Below are 11,937 nucleotides of genomic sequence, written 5' to 3'. Positions count from 1 at the left end.
TTTATCCTGCTCGCCGTCCCTGTCTTCCAGCTCAGGGGGCTGAATACCCTGAGGATAATTGGTCTGCCTGTTAAAGGCTGAGGCAAAGAAGGCATTGAGTACGTCAGCCTTTTCTTCATCCTCAGTGACAATGTTCCCCCCCGCATCCAATAAAGGATGGAGATTCTCCTTGGCTCTCTTCTTGGCATTAATATATTTGTAAAAACTTTTTTTGTTGTCTTTAACGACAGCGGCCAGATTGCGTTCTAGCTGGGCTTTTGCCTTTCCCATTTCCTCTCTGCACGACCTAACGAGATCCCTGTACTCTTCTTGAGTCGCCTGCCCCTTCTTCCACAAGTGATAAACTCTCCTTTTTTTTTTTCCTGAGTCCCAGCAAGAGCTCCCCGTTCATGCCACCCCTAGGCTCATCTCTAGTGAGCCTGGTTTTATCCCCTTCCCCCTTCAAACCCAGTTTAAAGCCCTCTCAATGAGCCCCTCCAATTCATGAGCAAGATTCCTTTTCCCCCTGTAAGACAGCTGAACTCCATCTGTCCCCAGCAGGCCCGGTGCCGTGTATACCTCCCCGTGATCAAAAAAGCCAAAATTCTGCCAGTGGCACCAGCCCCTGAGCCACGTGTTGATCAGGGGTGTTTTCCCGTTCCTTCCTAATGTTCACTTAGAGTACGTTATGAGGGACACAGAAGATCAAAGCTTCATCTAGGACTCAGAGGCAGCGGGACTCACCGAGCCCTGCTCAACTAAATGCTGCTCTTGTTTCAAAGCTCATCTCTCCAGCCAAGAGCCAAGAAATATCTTTTTTCCATCCTTGTCCCAAAAACTGCTGCACCGTAGTCATAATTGATATGCACATACCAACCAGTCTCCTGCAGGGTCTTAGGAAAAGACCCCCTTTTTTCTTCTGCTAAAACTAGCAGACCACCAGCTCTCCCCTCCCTTTGCCCACAGCAATCCCCATGCTCAGTAAATCCAGCTCTGCACGGGACCCAGTAGGCAGGCCTGGTTATGCTGTAAATAAAGATTTAAATCCACAGTAAATAATTTCTAAAGTGCAAACAAAAAAAAGGCTACTTCAGCTCCTGTTAAGCTACATGAAGAGCATTAGCACTCCTATGCACACTGGCAAATGCTTCCTTTCCTTGCAGTATCTCTGCTTGTCTCCCTTCTTCTGCCCATTGCCAGCCCTGACTGACATTTCTTGTGGTTACCTCATTACTGCATCCCCAGAGAGTTAGGGAGGGGTGAGAGGAAAGGAAGAATGAGAAAAGGGAAAAAATAATTACAATGGGATTTCATCGACAAGCAGAAAAAAAAGGAAGTGTCCCTCTGGGTTTGATCAATAATGCAGCACTTGTTATCTTGATCTTCTTAATAAACCACAAGCAACCCAGATATATTTCTATCTGTGAATCAATTCTTTGCAATGTTTCTATCACAATATAGCCAGTACACGCAATCACACAAAAATAAAATTAAATGGGCTGGTTTATTGATTGTCCAAATAAGAAACCTTGTAGTTTGCATAGATTATCAGCAGAGAAATGCTGCCTGCTTTGCTTCTGTTTAATTACTTTTGCTTTGTTTGAGACTTTCTCTCTCCCGCACTGGGGCCATATGCATTACTAGGCAACCCCCTATGCCATATCAATGGCTAAATCCTTCCAGTTTAACCCCAAAGACATTTGCTAAACCTGCAAAAGGAACTGCCTCTGTATCTGTGTCCTCTGTCGGAGAATCACTCCTAGGAACTGCTTTTATTTCTCTTAAGTCATAGGTATTTGAGGCGTCACCACACTTCACAGGAGGCAGAACTGGCCCAGAGTTCCTTTCCCCAGAGAAATTTTAATTACACAGCTAATTATATGGTTTAGTTCGCCTCCTTTCACCTCTTTTTTGTTCCTGTCTTGGAGCCTGCCTGCAAAGTTCATCCTCTCTGATCCATCGCTGTGCAGGCTACGACCACCCACCCAAATCCTTGCCGAGCAGCAGTAATTGCCGGACAGGTCAGACTGCAGAGTCCTCCCAGGCTGACCTAGAAAGCAGCTCTGTGAAGCTGTGCTGACCCTCATGACAGGTAACCCGTGAATAAATTGTTCAAAGGCATTTTGAGTTTGGGTATTTTCAGCTCCCTGATGTACCCTCCGGATCACGGCGTGCCAGGACCTGCTAGAACGGCATGGATGTAGAATGCAGCATTTGGTGGACCTGGCCTCAGAGGAGAGCTCCCCACACCTAACTGCTGCGTGACCTGCAGCGATGCACCCCATGGTTAGCCACACAACAGAAACAGGACACCTACTCACAAACACAGTATGTCCAGTGCCAGATTATACTCAGCCATCACCTATGTGTAACCGAAGAACGCTTTTATCACCCTTGGTTGAATTCCAACGTCTTTTCTTTTGCTCTTTCAATTTTCATTAATGCCTTCAGCCTTCTGTGAAAGAAACTTTCCTTCTGCAAAGGAAACTTGCCTTCTGTAAAGGAAATTTAAGAATAAACTGAATAAAGCCTTCAAGATTTGACCAATAAAGAAATTACTAATTTTCAGATTTTGTGACCATCTGATGAAAACAAGAATCATGGAAGGAGCAAGGTAACATATCGTTGTCTATCAATTCAGATACTGGGCATAATAAAGTTTCCTGTGGGTCTGGTGGATCCATACTGCAGCTTGCATTGATCAAAAGAAGGTCCTAAAGTAACTCCCCACCTTTCTTAGGCGTTTACCATAGCTATTACTAAGTTTTGAGAAGACAGCCCCTGAATGTTATGTAGATGAGCCCCCCTTCCCACTGAGCCAGAATAATTACATTTTTTCTTGAAGGATGTTAAGTTAGACTTGTGAACTATAATGAGTTTCTATTACACCCCGCTAAGAGTAGCAGCAACATCTGAAAATAATTTTTTGCTGTCTACAACCAAGCAATAGCTCCTTTGTTAGAAACAGGGATGGAGCTGATAGCTTGGACTGCTGCGGTTCCAAACTTACCTTAAGACCAAACACTTGTGAAAGATGATGCTGTGGATTAAAGCTCTGTGATAATGTACACAGATAACAGAGCTTCACTCTAGCAGGACAGACATATATACAAACCCTTTCCTTTCCAGTGTGGTACAGCTTGTTAGCTGCGCTGTAGCCATGCTCAAGATGCATAACAGCCTTGGTCTGGCTCTTCTGTCTCCTGCAGCCACCACTGACCAGTGCCTTGGGGACACGAGTAAGAAGAGGACAAGCAGTGAGACGTCCCTGGGACTGGCACTGGGCTTGCTGCAGCCTCTGGCTCAAGGGCTTGCTAAGCCGGGGGCCGTGTCTCTCTAGGACGGGAAGCCCTTTGTGATTTTTCCTCCGTACAGTTTTGCTAGTCAACTTTTTAAACTTAATGCCAGGCTTTTGTTTTGCAGTGTCCTGTGCCCAGGAGCTCCACACCTCAGCAATCCACTGCCTGAAGGAAACCCTCCTTTCGGGTTTTCTGAACCTGCTGTTTTAGTCTGCGTCTGCAAGGGTTTAGAAGAGGCAGTAAACCTCTCTTCCCAGTTCAAGCCACTCCTGATTTTCTCGAGCTTTGTCATAATCTCCCCTCCACCTTTTCTTTTCCAAGTTGGACTCCTTGGCCCCTTTGCCCTTGGGGAAGAAGCTGCTCTGTACCCCTTGCCCAGCCCTGCCGGACATCCTGCAGCCAGGAGCCAGACCTGGCTGCTGGGCTTGGAGGGAAACCAGCCGCGGTTTGCACAGTGCCATAACGAGATCTTCTATTTTGTTCTCTGTTTCTTCCTTGATAATTCCTCACACTTGATTCACCAATTTGATTGCTCTTGAGCACCAAGCTTACGCTTTCTTAGGGACTCTCTGTTATAAGTCAAACATCTCATTCCTCAGGGCACTAGTCAGGTCAAGGACAATCAGAGTATACACATATATATATGTATATTTATAAGTATTTATACGTGTACAGTTAACACTGGGTTTTTTCCCCATGTGCATACTTTATATTCAACTACATTGAATGTCATCAGGTAGTGTATTACCACTCACTAGTATGAGGTCTTTACACTCAGCCCTTGTTCACTTTGGGAGTTTGTTTGTTTGGGGTTTTTTTAAGAACAAAATGGAGAAAACCCAAACAATCTATTGGTCCTTGCAATGCAGGAGAGGGGTGTTTTTTCCTATATAGAAGTAACAGTTTATCTAGGACCCCAAACACACTGGGAAGAAAGTCTCTTGTGAATTTTATCCAGAAGAGTTCATTGCCTTAATCCTGGATAATCCATATCTAATCCTTTTTATAATCTTACTCATCTACTTGCCTCAATAGTTTTCCACAGCAGGGAGTTTACGTTTCATAAAAGGAATATTTTCCTCTTCCTTTTTTGAAATGAGTTTTACTACCATAGAGGTTTCACTTCTGCAAGGGTTCTTCATCCAAACTGAAAATAAATTACCTCTTTTTGATGCCCTGCCTCGTAAAGGACTAAAGAGTTGTTTTGTTTCCCAACAGGACTTGTGCTCTACGTGGCTAATGGCTTCTACCAGGTATTTTTTGGACCCAGGAATAGTCGCAGACCCCTTAAACCCACGAGTGTCAAACACATACTAAATAGAGTAGATATATGTTCAATATTGAAGAGAATATATTTTATCAGAAGAAAAGCAGTCCACAGTATCCTGTAATGATGCTAAACCACCATATTTCAGGGCTGCCCATGATGGGGAGAGACAAGAAATCCTGTCTTCTAGATGGCGTCCTATGGGGCAACGACACCTTCCAGCTGCCTTTTCCAAAACCTGGTACAAAACAAGTATCCTGAAGACTTTCTCCGAGATGCTGAGACTCTGACTCTGCCAGGCAATCTGGACCACCTGGCCAGCCTGCCAGGGAGCCCTTCTGCCAGTCAGAACCTTCATCAGTGAGGATGCCTGCAGTCTGGGAGACTGCAGGAGGCGCGGGCAGGAGGCAGGCAAGGGCAGAGAGCTGCCCTTCTGCTCACCTGCTTTGTGGTCCAGAGGCAGAAAGCCAAGAAGAGTCACAAACGTGGGACTTGAGAGATTTAGTTTTCCGGTCACAGCACTCGCTGGTGCGGCAGACGCGTTGATTTCTGGCTTAAGAATCTGCTTGAATTATCTCTATTGTGCTTAAGGAAACAAGACGGATGTGCATTTTCCTTTTTTTTTTTTTGCGTGTGTGTGAATGATTAAAAAACAGGCTACACAGAAAATGTAGCTGCTACATATCACTGCTTTCTCATCCTGACAGAAACAAATCAGCCAGCCTTCAAACTTTTGTTAACCACTCAGGATGAAGGGTACGTAGCATCTCTTCTGAAGTAAATAATGTGAATCTGGCAAATATTCAAGGCAAATATAATACACACAACACAAAACACAGTATTAAACTGAATAATCTATTAGTGATCAAAGATCTGGAACCAAATCCACACTCTACAAATAAAATGCCAAAAATGAACTGCAAACTGTATACCAAGATGGATAATAACTAAGAGAAGTAGGCAAATTTGTCACCAGGATGCGGGTGGTGCAGTCGTATTTTTTGCTTAGGGAACCTACAAATTGTAACCCTTAGTAATCACCGAAGAAATCCTACCTTTCATTAAGCGGAGCATCCTCACTTGAAATTCAAATCTCTGTGCTCAGCTACCCAATTCCTCATTTTATGAATTTCAGAAAGAGCTCCTTTGGCCCAAACTCTGCATGCAATTTTCAGACCACAGGCCCATTACACACAGCTAACGAACATGGTTGGCACCACACAGTACCGTGATGCTGGCTCATGCTAATGAAGAATCTGGTCCTCACGGTGGGTACTGGGGAGCAATGAATCCCCTCTTCTTGCCCAGTATATATAGTACCGCTCCAAAAATCCCTGAAGTTTTTTCAAGTTGCTGATAATGAAAGCAGTTTCCTGCAGTGTTAGATCTTAAACACAAGCAGATCACTTCCAGCTGCTCCTTATCTAATTTCCGTTGTCATCTGACACTGTTCATTTACAGTATATCAATCTAGCTTGGGAATGTTTGAAATATTAATTATGCAGTGGCCTCAGCTCATTACCACAGATGCGTTCAGCAGGATGCATGCCTGTTACAGGTATCCAAACTGCTGTGCAGAACAAATAATCAGTGCTTTCCCCCTTAGGGTATGTCTGTGCAGAGCTACTCAAACTAGCTTTAATTGAGCCAGCTTGGGTGCTGTACTGGTTCTGTGCTTCAGCCATGATAATGAGGCTTTGGGGAGACGCAAGATATTTTAGGATCCACTGAGGATCCTGTACAGCCCCACTTAGTGATGTGCAGGCACAGCCAGGCTACACCACGCCACGGTTTCTCAGTTTTATTCATGTCCATTCAAACCTTCTGATGCTCGGTGCCCAGGTCGATAAGCACAGAGATGCTGTTAATAACCCCTCCACCCTGCTACGAGGTGGAGGAGCACATCCTGTCCCCCCCCGCCCCGCCGGTGGGGACGCAGGAGGGTGCTGCTGGCGTCAGTGCCAGGTCAGGGTGGGCTGCCTGGTCGGTACTTGCCCAGATTTCCAGCAGGTTTTACAGCCAGTGCTGAGCTGCTCCAGCTCTGTAATTAGCGGCACATTAAAATCCAGCTCACCCACCCGGCCCGCAGACCCTGCCCTCTCTTTTGTTCTCGCTCCTTTATAGCGAGGCTGGAGCATGTAAAACGTAAGAGAAAAGCACAGAAGGCTGTGCTCCATCTAAAGAAGGTGGGGCAGCAAGAGCCAGCCCTTCCTGGAGGCACCCAACAACAAGACACCTGACAGCGCTTTGCCCCTATCCCGCTTCTTGCTGAGGCCTGTGACTATTATCACATAAATGGGAAAAGAGGGGCTTCGCACAAGCCAAACCCCACCGTACAGCTCATGTGGCAGTGCACGAAGCTGCATCTCTCATGCATCTTCTTGACTGTCTCTAGTCATGCCCCAGCAGGCCTTTCCTTGGTTTTGCCTTTTGGGGAGGCGTGTCAAGTTTGGGGGGGAGGAGAGGAGCCAGAGAGACAAGTCCCACTCTGTTGTATCACTGCAGCTCTGCCCAAATGCACCATGAAAAACTGACGTGGCAAGATGCAGGATTCAGCCCCTCCTGCACCCACATCTTTCCCTGATGAGGCAGAACTGAGGAGCCAGTCAACGAATACACACAAAGATGAACACACATGCACTAAAAGCTGTCATTTAAATGCCTGGAAAATAGCCAAATTTCTGCATACTCTGGCTGCCTATTGCCGAGATGCTGGAGGAAGATGGGCCAGCGATTGACAAAGTGAGACATTAACTCCATTAAGCAGATGGAGAATGGCATAATTATGAAAATAACAACCGTGATTGGCTGAGATATGACAAAAAGCCCTGTAGGAATTATTTACGTTTAGGGTTGTTGGGGCCTAATTTATTCTAGTGTTTGAACAGCAAGAGAAAACACAGAAATCACAGCTCCTGAAACAGTCTGTGTCAATGTTCATAATAGGTAGTATAGCCCAGAACAACGGCTACCAGATAAAGTGGTTTAATCACATCTCCTGATGAATGAAATTAACCTTTATTTGGGGCTGATGTGCTCATGTCATCCAACAGCATTTCTTGAAAGGCTCACGCTTGCTTCCGTCGCAGTTAATGGCTTAAATGAGTTCACTGTGGTCTGGAGCAAGCCAAGCTCGGATGCACCGGGATGCCAGATAACAGGAATTAAGCTGTACCCAGAGGACCATCTCTGGAGCAATTAAAGTCCCTCATCAACAAACAATTTGCAGGGAGATGAGGAAAGACTGATAAAGGAGTTGGTTTTGAATAAAAAGAAAACACATGCTGTGATTCTGGTTGTGCCTCTGTGTTTCAAGAGGGGCAAATCTGGCCACAGATTCATGGTGGCCAGCCAGGAAACCGGTGACCTTGCTAAATAAAACACTCTCATCTAGGAATTGAAATATGACCATGAAGATTGTCATGCTGCCAAGAACACTTACATTTTTCATACTTAACCCTAAATCTTTTCACCTCTCTGGAGTTTTTCATCAATTTCCCTGCCACATTTGCCATTTGTCAAAGCTAGTTGGCCCCGTCTCACCCTGCTTTCGCACTCCTGGAGGCAGCAGTGTTACCTGGGGAGGGGTGGGATCAGCTCTGTACGTGCAGACCTGCCCTCTCCCCTCATCCTGCCGGGCTCTCTCCTCACTAATTGCTGGCCCATCCTCACCTGGATGAAGGATGTTTCGGGATTTAATCACACTCTTTTATCCACAGGACCCCTGCCTCATTTGCAGCACAGGATAGACACTGCTCAGGGAACAGGAGAGTTATTCAGTGCTTAAATTAATTCTCATTCAACGGGAAACCTCTGCCTTATACACTGCACCCCTCCAGCACCCGTACTTGATTATTCCTGGTCTTTCCAGGGGTGTTCATCATTCTGCCTCACAAATGTTAACCAGCCGCTCTCTGCCTCTTCCCAGGAGAAAGCAGAAAGTTGCTCTTGCCCTTGTTGCAGGTGGGGAAACCAAGGAACAGGGACACCCGCGATGCCCAGAGGAAACCAACTGCAGAGCTAAAAATCAAGCCTACAAGGATGTTCCCCACCTCCCTGGCTGTGCCCCATCGGCAGCAGCCTCCTTCCCTGGAGGGGTCACCAGCACTTTGGGTACCAGATACCCCCTCGGCGTGAGGGAGGGGCACACAGCTCTACCAGCAACAGATCCAGCATCACCCACCAGTGCTGGCATCCCTATTTTTCTAAACTCTGTCCCTTTTTCGATACAAATTGCTCATAAAGCAATTCCCTTGCTGTTCAATTTGGATTCCCTCCCTTGGCACCACTGCTGTTACTTCTGGGCAGGGTCATGGGAAGGAACAGCACAGAGTCAGTGATTACAGGATGAAATGGATAAGCTAAAAAGCAGCTTTCTGGATTTCCAGCCTCCTCCCAGCCTCAGCTGCCACCACTCCTCAGCCGAGACAGGCTTCATTTCCACCTGTTGCCGGGAACCAAAATCCTATACTAAAAAAGAACATTAAATCTGAGAAACAGTCATCCACATGCTCCCCAGCAACGCCACACCTTTCTGCTCAGAGCAGCTCTTGAATAAGTGCCTCCAGCCCCATCCTGCACCGCAGGCATCACACCCAGTCCATGCACTGCCTCCAGCCCCGGCTGCAGCCCTGACCTCTCCCAGGCATGGGAGAGAGGGGCTGCCCTCCTCCAAGGCTGGCTGCAAAGCAGATACCAGAGGACCTCTAAATTCAATGTTTCAGGCCTTTCTGATGCAACAGCCTCAAGTTCAGCTCTGGCTGCAAAACTTTCTGAAGCCAAGCAGATCCCACTGCGAGCTGCCTGCTGCCAGGGCCAGGGCGGCAGCATCCCTGGTCAGCGGTGTACAGCTCACACAGCTGCAGTATGTGGAAGGGGGAGAAGGGCAGGAAAAGAAAAAAGAAGAAAAGAAAGGAAAAGAAAAAGTGAAAAACACTGCTACAAAATGGTCTTTTATAAGCCCCCTGTCATGCACAGACACAAGCCTTGATAAGCTGACTGGAGCCTTGCTGTAGAAGAAACCTGCAGCAACCTAACGCGGAGCCCTGATGTAGGCTGTTGCACCTGAACAGAAATGAGCAATGACCGCAGTATTTATGCACTAGTTTAAGTAATACAGAATCACTTAATGCGGCAGCATCTGGAGGCTTTGTCAAACTCCAGATTCTGCCACCCAAATGGTTTTGAGCCAATTCCAACAGAGGTGAGAAACTCCAGCAGAGTTACCCCTTAGAGACACATCACGGTGCCTGCAAAAAATGCAGTGACTTTGCTGGCCCTGTACCTGCTCTGTGAATGAGGAGAGAGCTGCAGCCATCCGTGGCTGTCAGTCTGCTGCCTTTCGGAAGCATGGAATTCACTCAATACATGATTAAAAAAGAAATATTCATTTTTGTCTGAATTTTTCCCCAGCTAGGTTGTTGTGGTTTGCTCCATTTTATTTAAGGCGGAAAAAAAAAAGTATTAATTACATGCTGCCAAGATCTTTGGAGAAAAATTCAATATTATCTTTTACTGCGTAGAAGAAATGAATCAAGGCTCCATTCCAAATCCAGCAGCAGTCCTGTCTTTGACGTGCCGAGGAAAATAATAACTTTCAGCACATACTAATTGTCTTGTTAACATGGATTATGCAGCCAGCCAAATAAATGTCATTCACACTTTTATGAGGAAGAGCATAAATCTAAAAATCGGAAATGCATAATATTTTTTAATCTTTTCTTTTCTCCCCATTCTACATTCATAGCCTAAATATATTTACGTTTTTAATCCACGCAAACAAAGCAAGAGTCTGCTGGAGAATTTTGAAACCTCCCAGGGGTCCCAAGCTCAAGGTGATCAGTTTTTTAAAATAACAAGCTTGGTTCCCATGTAGCCTTAAAACCAGTTTATACTTTCTTGGCACTGCAAAGTGGTTTTGAAATAAGGATAATTTACACTCAATTTAATTTACACTAAGTCCCCTTCACAGTGTGGTGCAGTACAAACAAGCTCTGGGGCTAGCCTGTGTAGGGAAGCGAGCGTGCTGAATGCTCGTTTCATTCCTCTGCAGGGGAGGGATGGGTCCAGGAACCGAGGAGCAAAGCTAAGCCCCCCGGGGCGGTTTCCCCAGTCTAGATGACCGCCTGACCCCACCAGCTGGTACCTCCCTTGGTTTAACCCACCTCCCTACCAGCAATGCCGCTTACATGCACAATGGTGAATTTTCTCTCTCAAAGCCCTCGTCATATTGTTGCCTTCGCTTCATGCCAGGAAAAGGGGAGAGGCAGAGGCGACGTGACTTGCAAAGGCCACCCAGCAGTGCAGGGTCTGGTTAGCAGCACAGTCCAGGACTCCGGGCTCCTGCTTAGCACACCAGCAACATACCCTCCTGAAAGGCAAAACAATTAACTGATGGAAAGAATGGCCGTACAAGGAGATTTAAACTAACGCAGGACATTGATAAACTTCACTCATTAATGTTGCCTCTGCATTTATTAAAATTCAGCATTCGTCTCTCCTCCATAGATCAGGCCCTGGAAAAGTAGCACCCACCAAGGGGACCCACAGTGCAGCCCAGTTTCTGACCTCCCCGGCACAAACTGGATTTCTCAATAGGAACTGTTCCTTGGGCTTTCTTTTATTTTACAGCAACCTGGCAAACAGCACAGCTCTGGCACAATGCTGGGCTAAGAGCAGTCGGTGCCATCCCGCAGCTAAAGCCCGTGGTGACGAGCCCTGGCTCCCTCTCGCCAGCCTGTTCTTGTGCAGGATTATCCCTTCCCTGCCCCCAGCATTGCCGTAGCAGCCCCAGTGCTCACTACATGCTAATCCAGCTTCTGACTCAGGTGTCTCTTCTAACACCACTCCTTATTGCCCTGGTCTGCTGGGATCACTTTAATCACTGGTATCCCATTTTTCCTAATCCATTCTGCTCTGGCTGGCCAGTGTCAGCAGCGACAGCACTCCCAGCAGTTAGTGGGACAGACCGTATTGAAGTTGTCCACCACACTACTACCCTTCTCGATCTCAGCAGCTGTCCCACTCTGTACACACACCATTGCCACTAACCAAATCCAAACCTGCCCCACAAGGCACGCTGTGCCTGACCCCCAAACTGGCTCTCAGCTTGTGCATCTCAGTGCTGCAGCATTCAGAGATGCTGCCTCTGCACTCATAGAATCATAGAATCATTAAGGTTGGAAAAGACCTCTAAGATCATCGAGTCCAACCATCAACCCAACACCACCATGCCCACTAAACCATGTCCCTAAGCGCCTCATCTACACGTCTTTTAAATACTTCTAGGGATGGGGACTCAACCACTTCCCTGGGCAGCCTGTTCCAATGTTTCATCACTCTTTCAGTAAAGAAATTTTTCCTTACATCCAATCTAAACCTCCCCTGGCGCAA

The sequence above is a fragment of the Aptenodytes forsteri genome, unplaced genomic scaffold (genome assembly GCF_000699145.1).
Source record: "Aptenodytes forsteri isolate BGI_AS27 unplaced genomic scaffold, ASM69914v1 Scaffold369, whole genome shotgun sequence".
NCBI lineage: Eukaryota > Metazoa > Chordata > Aves > Sphenisciformes > Spheniscidae > Aptenodytes > Aptenodytes forsteri.
This window is presented reverse-complemented; position numbering follows the sequence as displayed.